We start from the raw sequence: 23,314 nt of genomic DNA, 5'->3' as shown, positions 1-23,314 counted from the left end.
TCCCTCAGTACTGCCACGCCGACAGAGCAGCACTCCCTCAGTACTGTCTCTCCGACACGGCAGTGCTCCCTCAGTATTGATCCCTCCGACAGCACAGCACTCCCTCAGTACTAACACTCCAGCAGTACAGCACTCCCTCAGTACTGCCCCTCTGCCAGCACAGCACTACCTCAGATCTGCCCCTCTGACAGTGCAGCACTCAATCAGTACTGCCCCTTTGACAGGGCAGCGCTCCCTCAGTACTGCCCCTCCAACAGTGCAGCAATCCCTCAATACTGCCCCTCTGACAGAACTGCCCTACCTCAGTACTGCATCACTGACAGTGTAGAGCTCCCTCACTACTGCCCCTCTGACAGTGCAGTGCTGCCTCTGTATATCCGACAGTGCAGCGCTCCATCAGTACTGCTCCTCTGTCAGTGGAGCGCTCCCTCAGTACTGCCCCTCCAACAGTGCCGTGCTCCCTCAGTACTGGCCCTCTGACAGTGCAGCACTCTCTCAGTACAGCAACTCCGACAGTGTAGCGCCCCCTCAGTACTGCACCTCCGTAAGTGCAGTGCTCCCTCAGTACTGCCCCTCCAACAGTGTCGCTCTCCCTCAGTACTGCATCTCCGACAGTGCAGCACTCCCTCAATGCTGCCACTCCGACACTGCAGCGCTCCCTCAGTATTGATCCCTCCGACAGCACAGCACCCCCTCAGTACTAACACTCCAACAGTACAGCACACCCTCAGTACTGCCCCTCCGCCAGCGCAGCACTACCTCAGTACTGCCCCTCCAACAGTGCAGCAATCCCTCAGTACTGCCCCTCCAACAATGCGGTGCTCCCACAGTACTGCCCCTCCGACGGTGTAGAGCTCCCTCAGTACTGCCCCTGCGAAAGTGCAGCACTCCCTCAGTACTGCCCCTCTGACAGTGTAGAGCTTCCTCAGTACTGCGCCTCCAATAATGCAGTTCTCCCTCAGTACTGCCCCTCCGACAGCGCAGCACTCCCTCAGTACTGATCTTCCGACAGCGCAGCGCTCCCTCGGTACTACACATCCGACAGTGCAGCGCTCCCTCAGTACAGCCCCTCCAACAGCTCAGCGCTTCCTCAGTACTACACCTCCAACAGCGCAGCGCTGCCCCAGTACTATGCCTCTGACAGTGCAGCGCTCCCTCAGTACAGCCCCTCCAACAGCTCAGCGCTTCCTCAGTACTACACCTCCAACAGCGCAGCACTCCCTCAGTACTTTACCTATGCCAGTGCGACACTTCATCAGTACTGCCCCTCCGACAGAGTGGCACTCCCTCAGTAATATACCTCCGGGTGTGCAGCGCTACCTCTGTACTGCCTCTCCAAAAGTGTAGCACTCCATCAGTACTGCATCTCCGACAGCACAACACAAACTCAGTAATGCCTCACCGGCAGCGCAGCACTCCCTCAGTACTGCCCCTCTGACAGAGCAGCGCTCCCTCAGTACTGCCTCTCTGCTAGTGCAGCAATCCCTCAGTACTGTCCATCCAACAGTGCAGCAATCCCTCAACACTGCCCCACCGACAGTGCAGCGCTCCCTCAGTGCTGCCCATCCGACAGTGCAGAGCTCCCTCAGTACTGCCCCTGCGACAGTGCAGAGCTCCCTCAGTACTGCATCTCTGACAGCGCAGTGCTCCCTCAGAACTGCACCACTGACAGGGTAGAGCTTCCTCAGTGCTGCCACTCTGACAGTGTAGAGCTCCCTCAGTACTGCCACTCCGACTATGCCGCACCCCCTCAGTACTGCCACTCCAACAGTACAGCACTCCCTCAGTACTGCCCCTCCGCCAGTCCAGCACTACCTCAGTTCTGCCCCTCTGAAAGTGCGGCACTCAATCAGTACTGCCCCTCCGACAGGGCACGCTCCCTCAATACTGCCCCTCCGACAGTGCAGTAATCCCTCAGTACTGCCCCTCCGACAGAACAACGCCACCTCAGTACTGCATCTCCAACAATGTACAGCTCCCTCAGTATTGCCCCACCGACAGTGCAGTAATCCCTCAGTACTGCCCATCCGACAGTGCGGCGCTCCCTCTGTACTTCCCCTCCGATAGTGTAGAGCTCCCTCAGTACTGCCCTTCTGACAGTGCAATGCTCCCTCTGTACTGCCCCTCCGACAGTGCAGCACTCCCTCAGTACTTCCCCTATAACGGTGTAGAGATCCCTCAGTACTGCACTACAGACAGTGAAGTGCTCCCTCAGTACTGCCCATCCGACAGTGCAGCACTTCCTCAGTGCTGCCCCTCCGACAGTGTACAGATCCCTCAGTACTGCCCCTCCGACAGTGCAGTGCTCCATCAGTACTGCCACTCCGACAGTGTAGAGCTCCCTCAGTACTGCCCCTCCATCAGTGCAGCACTTCCTCGGTAAAGCCCCTCCGACAGCGCAGCACTCCCTCATTACAGCATCTCCGACAGTGTAGCGCCCCTCGGTACTGTCCCTCCAACAGTGCCGCTCTCCCTCAGTACTGCATCTCCGACAATGCAGCGCTTCATTAGTACTGCTCCTCCGTCAGTGCAGCGCTCCCTCAGTACTGACCCTCCAACAGTGCAGCGTTCCCTCAGCATAGCCCCGCCGATAGTGCAGCACTCCCTCAGTGCTGCCCCCAACAGTGCAGCGCTCCTACAGTACTGCTGCTCCGACAGTGCAGCGCTCCCTCAGTACTACACCTCTGACAGTGCAGCACTCCCTCAGTGCTGTCCATCCAACAGCGCAGCGCTCCCTCAGTACTGCAGCTCCGACAGTGAAAAGCTGCCTCAGTACTGCCCCTCCGACAGTGCAGTGATCCCTCAGTGCTGCATCTCTGACAGTGTAGGGCTCCCTCAGTACTGCCCCTCTGACAGTGCAGTGCTCCCTCAACACTGCCCCTCCAACAATGCCGCACTGCCTCAGTCCTGTCCCTCCAACATTGCCACGCTCCCTCAGTCCTTTACCTCCGACAGTGCAGCACACCCTCAGTACTGCACATCTGACAGTGCAGTGTTCCCTCAGTACTGCATCTTCGACAGTGTTGAGCTCCCTCAGTACTGCCCCTCCGACAGTGCAGTGCTCCCTCAACACTGCCCCTCCAACAATGCCGCACTCCCTCACTTCTGTCCCTCCAACATTGCCGTGCTCCCTCAGTACTGTACCTCCGACAGTGCAGCAAACCCTCAGTACTGCACCTTTGACAGTGCAGCACTCCCTCAGTACAGCCCATCCGACAGTGCAGCGCTCCCTCAGTACTGACCATCCGACAGTTTAGAGCTCCCTCATTACTGCCCCTCCGACGGTGTAGAGCTCCCTCAGTACTGCCCCTCCAAAAGTGCAGTGCTCCCTCAGTACTGCCTCTCCGACAGTGCAGCACTCCCTCAATACTGCCCCTCCGACAGTGTAGAGCTTCCTCAGTACTGCCCCTCCAATAATGCAGTTCTCCCTCAGTACTGCCCCTCCGACAGTGCAGCGCTCCCTCAGTACTGTACCTCCAACAGTGCAGCGCTACCTCTGTACTCCCTCTCCGAAAGTGCAGCTCTCCTTCAGTACTGCATCTCCGACAGCACAACACAAACTCAGTACTGCCTCACCAGCTGCGCAACACTTCCTCAGTACTGCCACTCCGACAGTGCAGAACTCCCTCAGTACTGCCCCTCCGATAGTGCAGCAATCCCTCAGAACTGTCTCTCCAACAGTGCAGCAATCCCCCAACACTGCCCCTCTGACAGTGCATCATTCCCTCAGTACTGCCCCTCCGATAGCACAGCGCACCCTCAGTACTGCCGCACCAACAGTGCAGCACTCCCTCAGTGCTGCCCATCCGACAGTGCAGAGCTCCCTCAGTACTGCCCCTGCGACAGTGCAGAGCTCCATCAGTTCTGCCCCTGCGACAGTGCAGTGCTCTCTCAGTACTGCCGCTCTGACAGTTCAGTGCTCCCGCAGAGTACAGCCCCTCCGTCAGTGCAGCGTTCCCTCAGTACTGAATCTCTGACAGCGCAGTGCTCCCTCAGAACTGCATCACTGACAGTGTAGAGCTTCCTCAGTGCTGCCACTCTGACAGTTTAGTGCTCCCTCAGTACTGCCACTCCGACTATGCCGCACTTCCTCAGTACTGCCACTCCAACAGTGCAGTGCTCCCTCAGTACTGCCCCTGTGACAGTGCAGCGCTCTCTCAGTACTGCCCCTCCGACAGTGCAGTGCTCCCTCAGTACTGTACAGCTGACAGTGCACAATCCCTCAGTAATGTCATTCCAACAGTGTAGCACTCCCTCAGTAATGCGCCGCCAATAGTGCAGCGCTCCCTCAGTCCTGCCCCACCGATAGTGGAGCACTCGCTCAGTATAGCCCATCCGTCAGTGCAGCGTTCCCTCAGTACTGCCCCTCCGACAGTGCAACGCTCCCTCGGTACTGCATCTCCGACAGCGCAGTGCTCCCTCAGCACTGCATCACTGACAGTGTAGAGCTCCCTCAGTACTGCCACTCCGTCAGAGCAGCACTCCCTCAGTACTGCCACTCCGACACTGCAGTGCTCCCTCAGTATTGATCCCTCCGACAGCGCAGCACCCCCTCAGTACTGACACTCCAACAGTACAGCACACCCTCAGTACTGCCCCTCCGCCAGCGCAGCACTACCTCAGTACTGCCCCTCCAACAGTGCAGCAATCCCTCAGTACTGCCCCTCCAACAATGCGGTGCTCCCTCAGTACTGCCCCTCCGACGGTGTAGAGCTCCCTCAGTACTGCCCCTGCGAAAGTGCAGCACTCCCTCAGTACTGCCCCTCTGACAGTGTAGAGCTTCCTCTGTACTGCCCCTCCAATAATGCAGTTCTCCCTCAGTACTGCCCCTCCGACAGCGCAGCGCTCCCTCAGTACTGATCTTCCGACAGCGCAGCGATCCCTCAGTACTACACATCCGACAGTGCAGCGCTCCCTCAGTACAGCCCCTCCAACAGCTCAGCGCTTCCTCAGTACGACACCTCCAACAGCGCAGCGCTCCGTCAGTACTACGCCTCCGACAGTGCAGCGCTCCCTCAGTACAGCCCCTCCAACAGCTCAGCGCTTCCTCAGTACTACACCTCCAACAGCGCAGCACTCCCTCAGTACTTTACCTATGCCAGTGCGACACTTCATCAGTACTGCCCCTCCGACAGAATGGCACTCCCTCAGTAATGTACCTCCGGGAGTGCAGCGCTACCTCTGTACTGCCTCTCCAAAAGTGTAGCGCTCCATCAGTACTGCATCTCCGACAGCACAACACAAACTCAGTAATGCCTCACCGGCAGCGCAGCACTCCCTCAGTACTGCCCTTCTGACAGAGCAGCGCTCCCTCAGTATTGCCTCTCCGCTAGTGCAGCAATCCCTCAGTACTGTCCATCCAACAGTGCAGCAATTCCTCAAAACTGCCCCACCGACAGTGCAGCGCTCCCTCAGTGCTGCCCATCCGACAGTGCAGAGCTCCCTCAGTACTGCCCCTGCGACAGTGCAGAGCTCCCTCAGTACTGCATCTCTGACAGCGCAGTGTTCCCTCAGCACTGCATCACTGACAGTGTAGAGCTCCCTCAGTACTGCCACTCCGACAGTGTAGAGCTCCCTCAGTACTGCCACTCCGACTGTGCCGCACTCCCTCAGTACTGCCACTCCGACAGTGCAGTGCTGCCTCAGTACTAACACTCTGACAGTACAGCACACCCTCAGCACTGCCCCTCCGCCTGTGCAGCACTACCTCAGTTCTGCCCCTCTGACAGTGTGGCACTCAATCAGTACTGCCCCTCCGACAGGGCACGCTCCCTCAATACTGCCCCTCCGACAGTGCAGTAATCACTCAGTACTGCCCATCCGACAGTGCAGCGCTCCTTCAGAACAGCCCCTCCATCAGTGCAGCACTCCCTCAGAAATACCCCTCCGACAGCGCAGCTCTCCCTCAGTACAGCATCTCCGACAGTGTAGCGCCCCTCAGTACTGCCCCTCCAACAGTGCCGCTCTCCCTCAGTACTGCATCACCGACAATGCAGCGCTCCCTTAGTACTGCTCCTCCATCAGTGCAGTGCTCCCTCTGTACTGCCCCGCCGATAGTGCAGCGCACCCTCAGTGCTGCCCCCCAACAGTGCAGCACTTCATCAGTACTGCCACTCCGACAGTGCAGCGCTCCCTCAGTACTACCCCTCCGACAGTGCAGAGCTCCTTCAGTACTGCCCCTCCGACATTACCGCGCTCCCTCAGTACAGCCCCTCCGTCAGTGCAGTAGTCCCTCAGTACTGCCCCTCCAACAGTGCAGCACTCCCTCGGTACTGCATCTCCAACAGCACAGTGCTCCATCTGTACTGCATCACTGACAGTGTAGAGCTCCCTCAGTACTGCCCCACCGACAGTTGAGCGCTCCCTCAGTGCTGCCCATCCGTCAGTGCAGAGCTCCCTCAGTACTGCCCCTGCGACAGTGCAGAGATCCCTCAGTACTGCATCTCTGACAGCGCAGTGCTCCCTCAGCACTGCATCACTGACAGTGTAGAGCTCCCTCAGTACTGCCACTCCGACAGTGTAGAGCTCCCTCAGTACTGCCACTTCGACTGTGCCGCACTCCCTCAGTACTGCCACTCCGACGGTGCAGTGCTCCCTCAGTACTAACACTCTGACAGTACAGCACTCCCTCAGTACTGCCCCTCTGCCTGTGCCGCACTACCTCCGTTCTGCCCCTCTGACAGTGCGGCACACAATCAGTACTGCCCCACCGACAGGGCACGCTCAGTCAGTACTGCCCATCTGACAGTGCAGTAATCCCTCAGAACTGCCCCTCCGACAGAACAACGCTACCTCAGTACTGCATCTCCAACAGCGTAGAACTCCCTCAGTACTGCCCCTCCGACAGTGCAGTAATCACTCAGTACTGCCCATCTGACAGTGCAGCGCTCCCTCAGTACTGCCCTGTAGACAGTGCAGTGCTCCCTCAGTACTGCCCCTTTGACAGTGCAGCACTCCCTCAGTACTTCCCCTCCAACGGTGTAGAGCTCCCTCAGTACTGCCCTTCTGACAGTGCAGTGCTCCCTCAGTACTGCCCCTCTGACAGTGCAGCACTCCCTCAGTACTTCCCCTCCAACTGTGTAGAGCTCCCTCAGTACTGCACTACTGACAGTGCAGTGCTCCCTCAGTACTGCCCCTCCGACAGTGCAGCACTCCCTCAGTACTGCCCCTCCAACAGTATAGAGCTTCCTCAGTACTGCCCCTCCATCAGTGCAGCACCGCCTCGGTAAAGCCCCTCCGACAGCGCAGCGCTCCATCAGTACTGCCACTCCGACAGTGCAGCGCTCCCTCAGTACTGCCCCCCAACAGTGCCGCTCTCCCTCAGTACTGCATCTCCGACAATGCAGCGCTTCATTAGTACTGCTCCTCCGTCAGTGCAGCGCTCCCTCAGTACTGACCCTCCAACAGTGCAGCGTTCCCTCAGCACTGCCCCGCCGATAGTGCAGCACTCCCTCAGTGCTGCCCCCCAACAGTGCAGCACTCCCACAGTACTGCTGCTCCGACAGTGCTGCGCTCCCTCAGTACTACACCTCTGACAGTGCAACACTCCCTCAGTGCTGTCCATCCAAGAGCGCAGCGCTCCCTCAGTACTGCATCTCCGACAGTGAAAAGATCCCTCAGTACTGCCCCTCCGACAGTGCAGTGTTCCCGCAGTACTGCATCTCCGACAGTGTAGGGCTCCCTCAGTACTGCCCCTCTGACAGTGCAGTGCTCCCTCAACACTGCCCCTCCAACAATGCCGCACTGCCTCAGTTCTGTCCCTCCAACATTGCCATGCTCCCTCAGTCCTTTACCTCCGACAGTGCAGCACACCCTCAGTACTGCACCTCTGACAGTGCAGTACTCCCTCAGTACTGCATCTCCGACAGTGTAAAGATCCCTCAGTACTGCACCTCCGACAGTGCAGTGCTCCCTCAACACAGCCCCTCCAACCATGCCGCACTCCCTCACTTCTGTCCCTCCAACATTGCCGTGCTCCCTCAGTACTGTGACTCCGACAGTGCAGCAAACACTCAGTACTGCACCTCTGACACTGCAGCACTCCCTCAGTACAGTCCCTCCGACAGTGCAGCGCTCACTCAGTACTGGCCCTCCGACAGTTTAGCGCTCCCTCAGTACTGCCCCTCCGACGGTGTAGAGCTCCCTCAGTACTGCCCCTCCGAAAGTGCAGTGCTCCCTCAGTACTGCCCCTCCGACAGTGTAGAGCTTCCTCAGTACTGCCCCTCCAATAATGCAGTTCTCCCTCTGTACTGCCCCTCCAACAGTGCAGCGCTGCCTCAGTACTGTACCTCAAACAGTGCAGCGCTACCTCTGTACTGCCTCTCCGAATGTGCAGCGCTCCTTCAGTACTGCATCTCCGACAGCACAACACAAACTCAGTACTGCCTCACCGGCTGCGCAACACTCCCTCAGTACTGCCCCTCCGACAGTGCAGCACTCCCTCAGTACTGCCCCTCTGACAGTGCAGCAACCCCTCAGTACTGTCTCTCCAACAGTGCAGCAATCCCTCAACACTGCCCCTCCGACAGTGCATCACTCCCTCAGTACTGCCCCTCCAATAGCACAGCACACCCTCAGTACTGCCCCACCGACAGTGCAGCACTCCCTCAGTGCTGCCCATCCAACAGTTCAGAGCTCCCTCAGTACTGCCCCTGCGACAGTGCAGAGCTCCCTCAGTACTGCCCCGCGACAGTGCAGTGCTCTCTCAGTACTGCCCCTCTGACAGTACAGCGCTCCCGCAGAGTACAGCCCCTCCGTCAGTGCAGCGTTCCCTCAGTAGTGAATCTCTGACAGCGCAGTGCTCCCTCAGAACTGCACCACTGACAGTGTAGAGCTTCTTCAGTGCTGCCACTCTGACAGTGTAGAGCTCCCTCAGTACTGCCACTCCGACTGTGCTGCACCCCCTCAGTACTGCAACTCCGACAGTGCAGTGCTCCCTCAGTACTGCCCCTCCGCCAGTGCAGCACTACCTCAGTTCTGCCCCCCTGACAGAGCGGCACTCAATCAGTACTGCCCCTCCAACAGGGCACGCTCCCTCAGTACTGCCCCTCCGACAGAACAACGCCACCTCAGTACTGCATCTTCAACAACGTAGAGCTCCCTCAGTATTGCCCCACCGACAGTGCAGTAATCCCTCAGTACAGCCCATCCGACAGTGCGGCGCTCCCTCTGTACTTCCCCTCCGATAGTGTAGAGCTCCCTCAGTACTGCCCTTCTGACAGTGCAGTGCTCCCTCTGTACTGCCCCTCCGACAGTGCAGCACTCCCTCAGTACTTCCCCTATAACGGTGAAGAGATCCCTCAGTACTGCACTACAGACAGTGAAGTGCTCCCTCAGTACTGCCCATCCGACAGTGCAGCACTTCCTCAGTCCTGCCCCTCCGACAGTGTACAGCTCCCTCAGTACTGCCCCTCCAACAGTGCAGTGCTCCATCAGTACTACACCTCCGACAGTGCAGCGCTCCTTCAGTACAGCCCCTCCATCAGTGCAGCACTTCCTCGGAAATACCCCTCCGACAGCGCAGCTCTCCCTCAGTACAGCATCTCCAACAGTGTAGCGCCCCTCAGTACTGCCGCTCCAACAGTGCCGCTCTCCCTCAGTACTGCATCACCGACAATGCAGCGCTCCCTTAGTACTGCTCCTCCATCAGTGCAGTGCTCCCTCTGTACTGCCCCGGCGATAGTGCAGTGCACCCTCAGTGCTGCCCCCCAACAGTGCAGCGCTCCATCAGTACTGCCACTCCGACAGTGCAGCGCTCCCTCAGTACTACCCCTCCGACAGTGCAGAGCTCCCTCAGTATTGCCCCTCCGACATTAACGCGCTCCCTCAGTACAGCCCCTCCGTCAGTACAGCACTCCCTCAGTGCTGCCCCTCCGACAGTGCAGCACTCCCTCGGTACTGCATCTCCAACAGCACAGTGCTCCATCTGTACTGCATCACTGACAGTGTAGAGCTCCCTCAGTACTGCCCCACCGACAGTTGAGCACTCCCTCAGTGCTGCCCATCCGTCAGTGCAGAGCTCCCTCAGTACTGCCCCTGTGACAGTGCAGAGATCCCTCAGTACTGCATCTCTGACAGCGCAGTGCTCCCTCAGCACTGCATCACTGACAGTGTAGAGCTCCCTCAGTACTGCCACTCCGACAGTGTAGAGCTCCCTCAGTACTGCCACTCCGACTGTGCCGCACTCCCTCAGTACTGCCACTCCGATGGTGCAGTGCTCCCTCAGTACTAACACTCTGACAGTACAGCACTCCCTCAGTACTGCCCCTCTGCCTGTGCAGCGCGACCTCCGTTCTGCCCCTCTGACAGTGCGGCACTCAATCAGTACTGCCCCACCGACAGGGCACGCTCCCTCAGTACTGCCCATCCGACAGTGCAGTAATTCCTCAGTACTGCCCCTCCGACAGAACAACGCTACCTCAGTACTGCATCTCCAACAGCGTAGAACTCCCTCAGTACTGCGCCTCCGACAGTGCAGTAATCACTCAGTACTGCCCATCCGACAGTGCAGCGCTCCCTCAATACTGCCCTTCTGACAGTGCAGTGCTCCCTCAGTACTGCCCCTTTCACAGTGCAGCACTCCCTCAGTACTTCCCCTCCAATGGTGTAGAGCTCCCTCAGTACTGCCCTTCTGACAGTGCAGTGCTCCCTCAGTACTGCCCCTCTGACAGTGCAGCACTCCCTCAGTACTTCCCCTCCAACTGTGTAGAGCTCCCTCAGTACTGCACTACTGACAGTGCAGTGCTCCCTCAGTACTGCCCCTCCGACAGTGCAGCACTCCCTCAGTACTGCCCCTCCAACAGTGTAGAGCTCCCTCTGTACTGCCCCTCCATCAGTGCAGCACCGCCTCGGTAAAGCCCCTCCGACAGCGTAGCACTCCCTCATTACAGCATCTCCGACAGTGTTGCGCCCCTCAGTACTGCCCCCCAACAGTGCCGCTCTCCCTCAGTACTGCATCTCCGACAATGCAGCGCTTCATTAGTACTGCTCCTCCGTCAGTGCAGCGCTCCCTCAGTACTGACCCTCCAACAGTGCAGCGTTCCTTCAGCACTGCCCCGCCGATAGTGCAGCACTCCCTCAGTGCTGCCCCCCAACAGTGCAGCGCTCCCACAGTACTGCTGCTCCGACAGTGCTGCGCTCCCTCAGTACTACACCTCTGACAGTGCAACACTCCCTCAGTGCTGTCCATCCAACAGCGCAGCGCTCCCTCAGTACTGCATCTCCGACAGTGAAAAGATCCCTCAGTACTGCCCCTCCGACAGTGCAATGTTCCCTCAGTACTGCATCTCCGACAGTGTAGGGCTCCCACAGTACTGCCCCTCTGACAGTGCAGTGCTCCCTCAACACTGCCCCTCCAACAATGCCGCACTGCCTCAGTTGTGTCCCTCCAACATTGCCATGCTCCCTCAGTCCTTTACCTCCGACAGTGCAGCACACCCTCAGTACTGCACCTCTGACAGTGCAGTACTCCCTCAATACTGCATCTCCGACAGTGTAAAGATCCCTCAGTACTGCACCTCCGACAGTGCAGTGCTCCCTCATCACTGCCCCTCCAACCATGCCGCACTCCCTCACTTCTGTCCCTCCAACATTGCCGTGCTCCCTCAGTACTGTAACTCCGACAGTGCAGCAAACCCTCAGTACTGCACCTCTGACACTGCAGCACTCCCTCTGTACAGCCCCTCCGACAGTGCAGCGCTCACTCAGTACTGGCCCTCCGACAGTTTAGCGCTCCCTCAGTACTGCCCCTCCGACGGTGTAGAGCTCCCTCAGTACTGCCCCTCCGAAAGTGCAGTGCTCCCACAGTACTGCCTCTCCGACAGTGCAGCTCTCCCTCAGTACTGCCCCTCCGACAGTGCAGAGCTCCCTCAGTATTGCCCCTGCGACAGTGCAGAGCTCCCTCAGTACTGCCCCTGCGACAGTGCAGTGCTCCCTCAGTACTGCCCCTCTGACAGTACAGCGCTCCCGCAGAGTACAGCCCCTCCATCAGTGCAGCGTTCCCTCAGTACTGAATCTCTGACAGCGCAATGCTCCCTCAGAACTGCACCACTGACAGTGTAGAGCTTCTTCAGTGCTGCCACTCTGACAGTGTAGAGCTCCCTCAGTACTGCCACTCCGACTATGCCGCACCCCCTCAGTACTACCACTCCGACAGTGCAGTGCTCCCTCAGTACTGCCCATCCGACAGTGCAGCACTTCCTCAGTCCTGCCCCTCCGACAGTTTACAGCTTCCTCAGTACTGCCCCTCCAATAATGCAGTTCTCCCTCAGTACTGCCCCTCCGACAGTGCAGCGCTCCCTCAGTACTGTACCTCAAACAGTGCAGCGCTACCTCTGTACTGCCTCTCCGAAAGTGCAGCGCTCCTTCAGTACTGCATCTCCGACAGCACTACACAAACTCAGTACTGCCTCACCGGCTGCGCAACACTCCCTCAGGACTGCCCCTCCGACAGTGCAGCTCTCCCTCAGTACTGCCCCTCTGATAGTGCAGCAACCCCTCAGTACTGTCTCTCCATCAGTGCAGCAATCCCTCAACACTGCCCCTCCGACAGTGCATCACTCCCTCAGTACTGCCCCTCCGATAGCACAGCACACCCTCAGTACTGCCCCACCAACAGTGCAGCACTCCCTCAGTGCTGCCCATCCAACAGTTCAGAGTTCCCTCAGTACTGCCCCTGCGAGAGTGCAGAGCTCCCTCAGTACTGCCCCTGCGACAGTGCAGTGCTCTCTCAGTACTGCCCCTCTGACAGTACAGCGCTCCCACAGAGTACAGCCCCTCCGTCAGTGCAGCGTTCCCTCAGTACTGAATCTCTGACAGCGCAGTGCTCCCTCAGAACTGCACCACTGACAGTGTAGAGCTCCTTCAGTGCTGCCACTCTGACAGTGTAGAGCTCCCTCAGTACTGCCACTCCGACTATGCCGCACCCCCTCAATACTGCCACTCCGACAGTGCAGTGCTCCCTCAATACTGCCCCTCCGCCAGTGCAGCACTACCTCAGTTCTGCCCCTCTGACAGTGCGGCACTCAATCAGTACTGCCCCTCCAAAAGGGCACGCTCCCTCAGTACTGCCCCTCCGACAGTGCAGTAATCCCTCAGTACTGCCCCTCCGACAGAACAACGCCACATCAGTACTGCATCTCCAACAACGTAGAGCTCCCTCAGTATTGCCCCACCGACAGTGCAGTAATCCCTCAGTACTGCCCATCCGACAGTGCGGCGCTCCCTCTGTCCTTCCCCTCCGATATTGTAGAGCTCCCTCAGTACTGCCCTTCTGACAGTGCAGTGCTCCCTCTGTACTGCCCCTCCGACAGTGCAGCACTCCCTCAGTACTTCCCCTATAACGGTGAAGAGATCCCTCAGTACTGCACTACAGACAGTGAAGTGCTCCCTCAGTACTGCCCATCCGACAGTGCAGCACTTCCTCAGTCCTGCCCCTCCGACAGTGTACAGCTCCCTCAGTACTGCCCCTCCGAAAGTGCAGTGCTCCCTCAGTACTGCCCCTCCGACAGTTTAGAGCTTCCTCAGTACTGCCCCTCCAATAATGCAGTTCTCCCTCAGTACTGCCCCTCCGACAGTGCAGCGCTCCCTCAGTACTGTACCTCAAACAGTGCAGCGCTACCTCTGTACTGCCTCTCCGAAAGTGCAGCGCTCCTTCAGTACTGCATCTCCGACAGCACAACACAAACTCAGTACTGCCTCACCGGCTGCGCAACACTCCCTCAGTACTGCCCCTCCGACAGTGCAGCACTCCCTCAGTACTGCCCCTCTGATAGTGCAGCAACCCCTCAGTACTGTCTCTCCAACAGTGCAGCAATCCCTCAACACTGCCCCTCTGACAGTGCATCACTCCCTCAGTACTGCCCCTCCGATAGCACAGCACACCCTCAGTACTGCCCCACCAACAGTGCAGCACTCCCTCAGTGCTGCCCATCCAGCAGTTCAGAGCTCCCTCAGTACTGCCCCTGCGACAGTGCAGAGCTCCCTCAGTACTGCCCCTGCGACAGTGCAGTGCTCTCTCAGTACTGCCCCTCTGACAGTACAGCGCTCCCACAGAGTACAGCCCCTCCGTCAGTGCAGCGTTCCCTCAGTACTGAATCTCTGACAGCGCAGTGCTCCCTCAGAACTGCACCACTGACAGTGTAGAGCTTCTTCAGTGCTGCCACTCTGACAGTGTTGAGCTCCCTCAGTACTGCCACTCCGACTATGCCGCACCCCCTCAGTACTGCCACTCCGACAGTGCAGTGCTCCCTCAATACTGCCCCTCCGCCAGTGCAGCACTACCTCAGTTCTGCCCCTCTGACAGTGCGGCACTCAATCAGTACTGCCCCTCCAACAGGGCACGCTCCCTCAGTACTGCCCCTCCGACAGTGCAGTAATCCCTCAGTACTGCCCCTCCGACAGAACAACGCCACCTCAGTACTGCATCTCCAACAACGTAGAGCTCCCTCAGTATTGCCCCACCGACAGTGCAGTAATCCCTCAGTACTGCCCATCCGACAGTGCGGCGCTCCCTCTGTACTTCCCCTCCGATAGTGTAGAGCTCCCTCAGTACTGCCCTTCTGACAGTGCAGTGCTCCCTCTGTACTGCCCCTCCGACAGTGCAGCACTCCCTCAGTACTTCCCCTATAACGGTGAAGAGATCCCTCAGTACTGCACTACAGACAGTGAAGTGCTCCCTCAGTCCTGCCCCTCCGACAGTGTACAGCTCCCTCAGTACTGCCCCTCCGACAGTGCAGTGCTCCATCAGTACTACACCTCCGACAGTGCAGCGCTCCTTCAGTACAGCCCCTCCATCAGTGCAGCACTCCCTCGGAAATACCCCTCCGACAGCGCAGCTCTCCCTCAGTACAGCATCTCCGACAGTGTAGCGCCCCTCAGTACTGCCGCTCCAACAGTGCCGCTCTCCCTCAGTACTGCATCACCGACAATGCAGCGCTCCCTTAGTACTGCTCCTCCATCAGTGCAGTGCTCCCTCTGTACTGCCCCGGTGATAGTGCAGCGCACCCTCAGTGCTGCCCCCCAACAGTGCAGCGCTCCATCAGTACTGCCACTCCGACAGTGCAGCGCACCCTCAGTACTACTCCTCCGACAGTGCAGAGCTCCCTCAGTACTGCCCCTCCGACATTAACGCACTCCCTCAGTACAGCCCCTCCGTCAGTGCAGCACTCCCTCAGTACTGCCCCTCCGACAGTGCAGCACTCCCTCGGTACTGCATCTCCAACAGCACAGTGCTCCATCTGTACTGCATCACTGACAGTGTAGAGCTCCCTCAGTACTGCCCCACCGACAGTTGAGCGCTCCCTCAGTGCTGCCCATCCGTCAGTGCAGAGCTCCCTCAGTACTGCCCCTGCGACAGTGCAGAGATCCCTCAGTACTGCATCTCTGACAGCGCAGTGCTCCCTCAGCACTGCATCACTGACAGTGTAGAGCTCCCTCAGTACTGCCACTCCGACAGTGTAGAGCTCCCTCAGTACTGCCACTCCAACTGTGCCGCACTCCCTCAGTACTGCCACTCCGAAGATTCAGTGCTCCCTCAGTACTAACACTCTGACAGTACAGCACTCCCTCAGTACTGCCCCTCCGCCTGTGCAGCGCTACCTCCGTTCTGCCCCTCTGACAGTGCGGCACTCAATCAGTACTGCCCCACCGACAGGGCACGCTCCCTCAGTACTGCCCATCCGACAGTGCAGTAATCTCTCAGTACTGCCCCTCCGACAGAACAACGCTACCTCAGTACTGCATCTCCAACAGCGTAGAACTCCCTCAGTACTGCGCCTCCGACAGTGCAGTAATCACTCAGTACTGCCCATCCGACAGTGCAGCGCTCCCTCAGTACTGCCCTTCTGACAGTGCAGTGCTCCCTCAGTACTGCCCCTTTCACAGTGCAGCACTCCCTCAGTACTTCCCCTCCAACGGTGTAGAGCTCCCTCAGTACTGCCCTTCTGACAGTGCAGTGCTCCCTCAGTACTGCCCCTCTGACAGTGCAGCACTCCCTCAGTACTTCCCCTCCAACTGTGTAGAGCTCCCTCAGTACTGCACTACTGACAGTGCAGTGCTCCCTCAGTACTGCCCCTCCGACAGTGCAGCACTCCCTCAGTACTGCCCCTCCAACAGTGTAGAGCTCCCTCAGTACTGCCCCTCCATCAGTGCAGCACCGCCTCGGTAAAGCCCCTCCGACAGCGCAGCACTCCCTCATTACAGCATCTCCGACAGTGTAGCGCCCCTCAGTACTGCCCCCCAACAGTGCCGCTCTCCCTCAGTACAGCATCTCCGACAATGCAGCGCTTCATTAGTACTGCTCCTCCGTCAGTGCAGCGCTCCCTCAGTACTGACCCTCCAACAGTGCAGCGTTCCCTCAGCACTGCCCCGCCGATAGTGCAGCACTCCCTCAGTGCTGCCCCCCAACAGTGCAGCGCTCCCACAGTACTGCTGCTCCGACAGTGCTGCGCTCCCTCAGTACTACACCTCTGACAGTGCAACACTCCCTCAGTGCTGTCCATCCAACAGCGCAGCGCTCCCTCAGTACTGCATCTCCGACAGTGAAAAGATCCCTCAGTACTGCCCCTCCGACAGTGCAGTGTTCCCTCAGTACTGCATCTCTGACAGTGTAGGGCTCCCACAGTACTGCCCCTCTGACAGTGCAGTGCTCCCTCAACACTGCCCCTCCAACAATGCCGCACTGCCTCAGTTGTGTCCCTCCAACATTGCCATGCTCCCTCAGTCCTTTACCTCCGACAGTGCAGCACACCCTCAGTACTGCACCTCTGACAGTGCAGTACTCCCTCAATACTGCATCTCCGACAGTGTAAAGATCCCTCAGTACTGCACCTCCGACAGTGCAGTGCTCCCTCAACACTGCCCCTCCAACCATGCCGCACTCCCTCACTTCTGTCCCTCCAACATTGCCGTGCTCCCTCAGTACTTTAACTCCGACAGTGCAGCAAACCCTCAGTACTGCACCTCTGACACTGCAGCACTCCCTCAGTACAGCCCCTCCGACAGTGCAGCGCTCACTCAGTACTGGCCCTCCGACAGTTTAGCGCTCCCTCAGTACTGCCCCTCCAACGGTGTAGAGCTCCCTCAGTACTGCCCCTCCGAAAGTGCAGTGCCCCCACAGAACTGCCTCTCCGACAGTGCAGCTCTCCCTCAGTACAGCCCCCCCGACAGTGCAGAGCTCCCTCAGTATTGCCCCTGCGACAGTGCAGAGCTCCCTCAGTACTGCCCCTGCGACAGTGCAGTGCTCCCTCAGTACTGCCCCTCTGACAGTACAGCGCTCCCGCAGAGTACAGCCCCTCCATCAGTGCAGCGTTCCCTCAGTACTGAATCTCTGACAGCGCAATGCTCCCTCAGAACTGCACCACTGACAGTGTAGAGCTTCTTCAGTGCTGCCACTCTGACAGTGTAGAGCACCCTCAGTACTGCCACTCCGACTATGCCGCACCCCCTCAGTACTACCACTCCGACAGTGCAGTGCTCCCTCAGTACTGCCCCTCCGCCAGTGCAGCACTACCTCAGTTCTGCCCCTCTGACAGTGCGGCACTCAATCAGTACTGCCCCTCCAACAGGGCACGCTCCCTCAGTACTGCCCCTCCGACAGTGCAGTAATCCCTCAGTACTGCCCCTCCGACAGAACAACGCCACCTCAGTACTGCATCTCCAACAACGTAGAGCTCCCTCAGTATTGCCCCACCGACAGTGCAGTAATCCCTCAGTACTGCCCATCCGACAGTGCGGCGCTCCCTCTGTACTTCCCCTCCGATATTGTAGAGCTCCCTCAGTACTGCCCTTCTGACAGTGCAGTGCTCCCTCTGTACTGCCCCTCCGACAGTGCAGCACTCCCTCAGTACTTCCCCTATAACGGTGAAGAGATCCCTCAGTACTGCAGTACAGACAGTGAAGTGCTCCCTCAGTACTGCCCATCCGACAGTGCAGCACTTCCTCAGTCCTGCCCCTCCGACAGTGTACAGCTCCCTCAGTACTGCCCCTCCAAAAGTGCAGTGCTCCCTCAGTACTGCCCCGCCGACAGTGTAGAGCTTCCTCAGTACTGCCCCTCCAATAATGCAGTTCTCCCTCAGTACTGCCCCTCCGACAGTGCAGCGCTCCCTCAGTACTGTACCTCAAACAGTGCAGCGCTACCTCTGTACTGCCTCTCCGAAAGTGCAGCGCTCCTTCAGTACTGCATCTCCGACAGCACAACACAAACTCAGTACTGCCTCACCGGCTGCGCAGCAAACCCTCAGTACTGCACCTCTGACACTGCAGCACTCCCTCAGTACAGCCCCTCCGACAGTGCAGCGCTCACTCAGTACTGGCCCTCCGACAGTTTAGCGCTCCCTCAGTACTGCCCCTCCGACGGTGTAGAGCTCCCTCAGTACTGCCCCTCCGAAAGTGCAGTGCTCCCACAGTACTGCCTCTCCGACAGTGCAGCTCTCCCTCAGTACTGCCCCTCCGACAGTGTAGAGCTTCCTCAGTACTGCCCCTCCAATAATGCAGTTCTCCCTCAGTACTGCCCCTCCGACAGTGCAGCGCTCCCTCAGTACTGTACCTCAAACAGTGCAGCGCTACCTCTGTACTGCCTCTCCGAAAGTGCAGCGCTCCTTCAGTACTGCATCTCCGACAGCACAACACAAACTCAGTACTGCCTCACCGGCTGCGCAACACTCCCTCAGTACTGCCCCTCTGACAGTGCAGCACTCCCTCAGTACTGCCCCTCTGATAGTGCAGCAACCCCTCAGTACTGTCTCTCCAACAGTGCAGCAATCCCTCAACACTGCCCCTCCGACAGTGCATCACTCCCTCAGTACTGCCCCTCCGATAGCACAGCACACCCTCAGTACTGCGCCACCGACAGTGCAGCATTCCCTCAGTGCTGCCCATCTGACAGTTCAGAGCTCCCTCAGTACTGCCCCTGCGACAGTGCAGAGCACCATCAGTAATGCCCCTGCGACAGTGCAGCGCTCTCTCAGTACTGCCCCTCTGACAGTACAGTGCTCCTGCAGAGTACAGCCCCTCCATCAGTGCCGCGTTCCCTCAGTACTGAATCTCTGACAGCGCAGTGCTCCCTCAGAACTGCATCACTGACAGTGTAGAGCTTCCTCAGTGCTGCCACTCTGACAGTGTAGAGCTCCCTCAGTACTGCCACTCCAACTATGCCGCACTCCCTCAGTACTGCCACTCCGACAGTGCAGTGCTCCCTCAGTACTGCCCCTTCGACAGCGCAGCGCAGCCTCAGACTAACACTCCAACAGCACAGCACTCCTTTAGTACTGCTCCTCCGCCAGTGCATCACTAACTCAGTTCTGCCCCTCTGACAGTGCGGCACTCAATCAGTACTGCCACTCCGACAGGGCACGCTCCCTCAGTACTGCACCTCCGACAGTGCAGTAATCCCTCAGTACTGCCCCTCCGACAGAACAACGCCACCTCAGTACTGCATTTCCAACAACGTAGAGCTCCCTCAGTATTGACCCACCGACAGTGCAGTAATCCCTCAGTACTGCCCATCCAATGGTGCGGTGCTCCATCAGTGCTTCCCCTCTGATAGTGTAGAGCTCCCTCAGTACTGCCCTTCTGACAGTGCAGTGCTCCCTCAGTACTGCCCCTCCGACAGTGCAGCACTCCCTCAGTACTTCCCCTCCAATGGTGTAGAGATCCCTCAGTACTGCACTACTGACAGTGCAGTGCTCCCTCAGTGCTGCCCTCCGACAGTGCAACACTCCCTCAGTACTGCCCCTCCGACAGTGTAGAGCTCCCTCAGTACTGCCCCTCCGACAGTGCAGTGCTCCATCAGTACTGCCCCAATGACAGCGCAGTGCTCCCTCAGTACTGCCCCTCCAACAGAGCAGCGCTCCATCAGTACTACACCTCCGACAGTGCAGCGCTCCTTCAGTACAGCCCCTCCATCAGTGCAGCACTCCCTCGGTAATGCCCCTCCGACAGTGCAGCACTCCCTCAGTACAGCATCTCTGACAGTGTAGCGCCCCTCTGTACTGCCCCTCCAACAGTGCCGCTCTCCCTCAGTACTGCATCTCCGACAATGCAGCGCTCCCTTAGAACTGCTCCTCCATCAGTGCAGCGCTCCCTCTGTACTGCCCCTCCGACAGTGTAGAGCTCCCTCAGTACTGCCCTTCTGACAGTGCAGTGCTCCCTCAGTACTGCCCCTCTGACAGTGCAGCATTCCCTCAGTACTTCCCCTCCAATGGTGTAGAGCTCCCTCAGTACTGCACGACTGACAGTGCAGTACTCCCTCAGTACTGCCCCTCCGACAGTGCAGCACTCCCTCAGTACTGCCACACCGACAGTGCAGCACTCCCTCAGTACTGCCACACCGACAGTGTAGAGCTCCCTCAGTACTGCCCCTCCATCAGTGCAGCACTCCCTCGGTAAAGCCCCCCCGACAGCGCAGCACTCCCTCATTACAGCATCTCCGACAGTGTAGCACCCCTCAGTACTGCCCCTCCAACGGTGCCGCTCTCCCTCAGTACTGCATTTCCGGCAATGCAGCGCTTCATTAGTACTGCTCCTCCTTCAGTGTAGCGCTCCCTCAGTACTGACCCACCAACAGTGCAGCGTTCCATCAGCACTGCCCCGCCGATAGTGCAGCACTCCCTAAGTGCTGCCCCCCAACAGTGCAGCGCTCCCACAGTACTGCTGCTCTGACAGTGCAGCACTCCCTCGGTGCTGTCCATCCAACAGTGCAGCGCTTCCTCAGTACTGCATCACCGACAGTGAAAAGCTCCCTCAGTACTGCCCCTCCGACAGTGCAGTGTTCCCTCAGTACTGCATCTCCAACAGTGTAGGGCTCCCGCAGTACTAACCCTCCGACAGTGCAGTGCTCCCTCAACACTGCCCCTCCAACAATGCCGCACTGCCTCAGTTCTGTCCCTCCAACATTGCCACGCTCCCTCAGTACTGTACCTCCAACAGTGCAGCAAACCCTCAGTACTGCACCTCTGACAGTGCAGAGCTCCCTCAGTACTGCCCCTGCGACAGTGCAGCGCTCTCTCAGTACTGCTCCTCTGACAGTACAGTGCTCCTGCAGAGTACAGCCCCTCCATCAGTGCAGCGTTCCCTCAGTACTGAATCTCTGACAGCACAGTGCTCCCTCAGAACTGCATCACTGACAGTGTAGAGCTTCCTCAGTGCTGCCACTCTGACAGTGTAGAGCTCCCTCAATACTGCCACTCCGACTATGCCGCACTCCCTCAGTACTGCCACTCCGACAGTGCAGTGCTCCCTCAGTACTGCCCCTTCGACAGCGCAGCGCTGCCTCAGACTAACACTCCGACAGTACAGCACTCCTTCAGTACTGCCCCTCCGCCAGTGCATCACTACCTCAGTTCTGCCCCTCTGACAGTGCGGCACTCAATCAGTACTGCCACTCCGACAGGGCACGCTCCCTCAGTACTGCCCCTCCGACAGTGCAGTAATCCCTCAGTACTGCCTTTCCGACAGAACAACGCCACCTCAGTACTGCATTTGCAACAACGTAGAGCTCCCTCAGTATTGACCCACCGACAGTGCAGTAATCCCTCAGTACTGCCAATCCAACAGTGCGGAGCTCCCTCAGTACTTCCCCTCCGATAGTGTAGAGCTCCCTCAGTACTGCCCCTCTGACAGTGCAGTGCTCCCTCAGTACTGCCCCTCCGACAGTGCAGCACTCCCTCAGTACTTCCCCTCCAATGGTGTAGAGATCCCTCAGAACTGCACTACTGACAGTGCAGTGCTCCCTCAGTACTGCCCTCCGACAGTGCAGCACTCCCTCAGTACTACCTCTCCGACAGTGTAGAGCTCCCTCAGTACTGCCCCTCCAACAGTGCAGTGCTCCATCAGTACTGCCCCACTGACAGTGCAGTGCTCCCTCAGTACAGCATCTCCGACAGTGAAGCGGCCCTCTGTACTGCCCCTCCAACAGTGCCGCTCTCCCTCAGTACTGCATCTCCAACAAAGCAGTGCTCCCTTAGTACTGCTCCTCCATCAGTGCAGCGCTCCATCAGTACTACACCTCCGACAGTGCAGCGCTCCTTCAGTACAGCCCCTCCATCAGTGCAGCACTCCCTCGGTATTGCCCCTCCGACAGCGCAGCACTCCCTCAGTACAGCATCTCCGACAGTGAAGCGGCCCTCTGTACTGCCCCTCCAACAGTGCCGCTCTCCCTCAGTGCTGCATCTCCGACAATGCAGCGCTCCCTTAGTACTGCTCCTCCATCAGTGCAGTGCTCCCTCTGTACTGCCCCTCCGACATTGTAGAGCTCCCTCAGTGCTGCCCTTCTGACAGTGCAGTGCTCCCTCAGTACTGCCCCTCTGACAGTGCAGCACTCCCTCAGTACTTCCCCTCCAATGGTGTAGAGCTCCCTCAGTACTGCACTACTGACAGTGCAGTGCTCCCTCAGTACTGCCCCTCCGACAGTGCAGCAATCCCTCAGAACTGCCCCTCCGACAGGGAAGAGCTCCCTCAGTACTGCCCCTCCATCAGTGCAGCACTCCCTCGGTAAAGCCCCTCCGACAGCGCAGCACTCCCTAAGTGCTGCCCTCCAACAGTGCAGTGCTCCCACAGTACTGTTGCTCCGACAGTGCAGCGCTCCCTCAGTACTACACTTCTGACAATGCAGCACTCCCTCAGTGCTGTCCATCCAACAGCGCAGCGCTTCCTCAGTACTGCATCTCCGACAGTGAAAAGCTCCCTCAGTACTGCCCCTCCGACAGTGCAGTATCCCCTCAGTACTGCATCTCCGGCAGTGTAGGGCTCCCGCAGTACTAACCCTCCGACAGTGCAGTGCTCCCTCAACACTGCCCCTCCAACAATGCCGCACTGCCTCAGTTCTGTCCCTCCAACATTGCCACGCTCCCTCAGTCCTTTACCTCCGACAGTGCAGCACACCCTCAGTAATGCACCTCTGACAGTGCAGTAGTCGCTCAGTACTGCATCTCCGACAGTGTAAAGCTCCCTCAGTACTGCACCTCCAACAGTGCAGTGTTCCCTCAGTACTGCATCTTCGACAGTGTAGAGCTCCCTCAGTACTGCGCTCTGACAGTGCAGTGCTCCCTCAACACTGCCCCTCCAAAAATGCCGCACTCCCTCTGTTCTGTCCCTCCAACATTGCCGCGCTCCCTCAGTACTGTACCTCCGACAGTGCAGCAAACCCTCAGTACTGCGCCTCTGACAGTGCAGCACTCCCTCAGTACAGCCCCTCTGACAGTGCAGCGTTTGCTCAGTACTGGCCCTCTGACAGTTTAGAGCTCCCTCAGTACTGCCCCTCCAACGGTGTAGAGCTCCCTCAATACTGCCCCTCCGAAAGTGCAGTGCTCCATCAGTA

General features: G+C 58.5%; 2 pseudogenes; one reads left to right on the top strand and one right to left on the bottom strand.

Annotated features, from left to right (window-relative positions):
• Positions 1-1,849: 1,849 nt before the first annotated feature.
• LOC147110882 (uncharacterized) lies at positions 1,850-9,925 on the bottom strand (annotated as a pseudogene).
• Positions 9,926-11,359: 1,434 nt separating this feature from the next.
• Positions 11,360-23,314, top strand: part of LOC147110881 (uncharacterized) — a 131,967-nt pseudogene continuing 120,012 nt past the window's right edge.

The sequence above is a fragment of the Somniosus microcephalus genome, chromosome 11 (genome assembly GCF_052327205.1).
Source record: "Somniosus microcephalus isolate GS21.2 chromosome 11, FLI_Smic_1.0, whole genome shotgun sequence".
NCBI classification, from domain to species: Eukaryota; Metazoa; Chordata; class Chondrichthyes; order Squaliformes; family Somniosidae; genus Somniosus; species Somniosus microcephalus.
The sequence above is the reverse complement of the archived record's forward strand: the minus strand, read 5'-3'. Positions and strand labels throughout refer to the sequence as shown.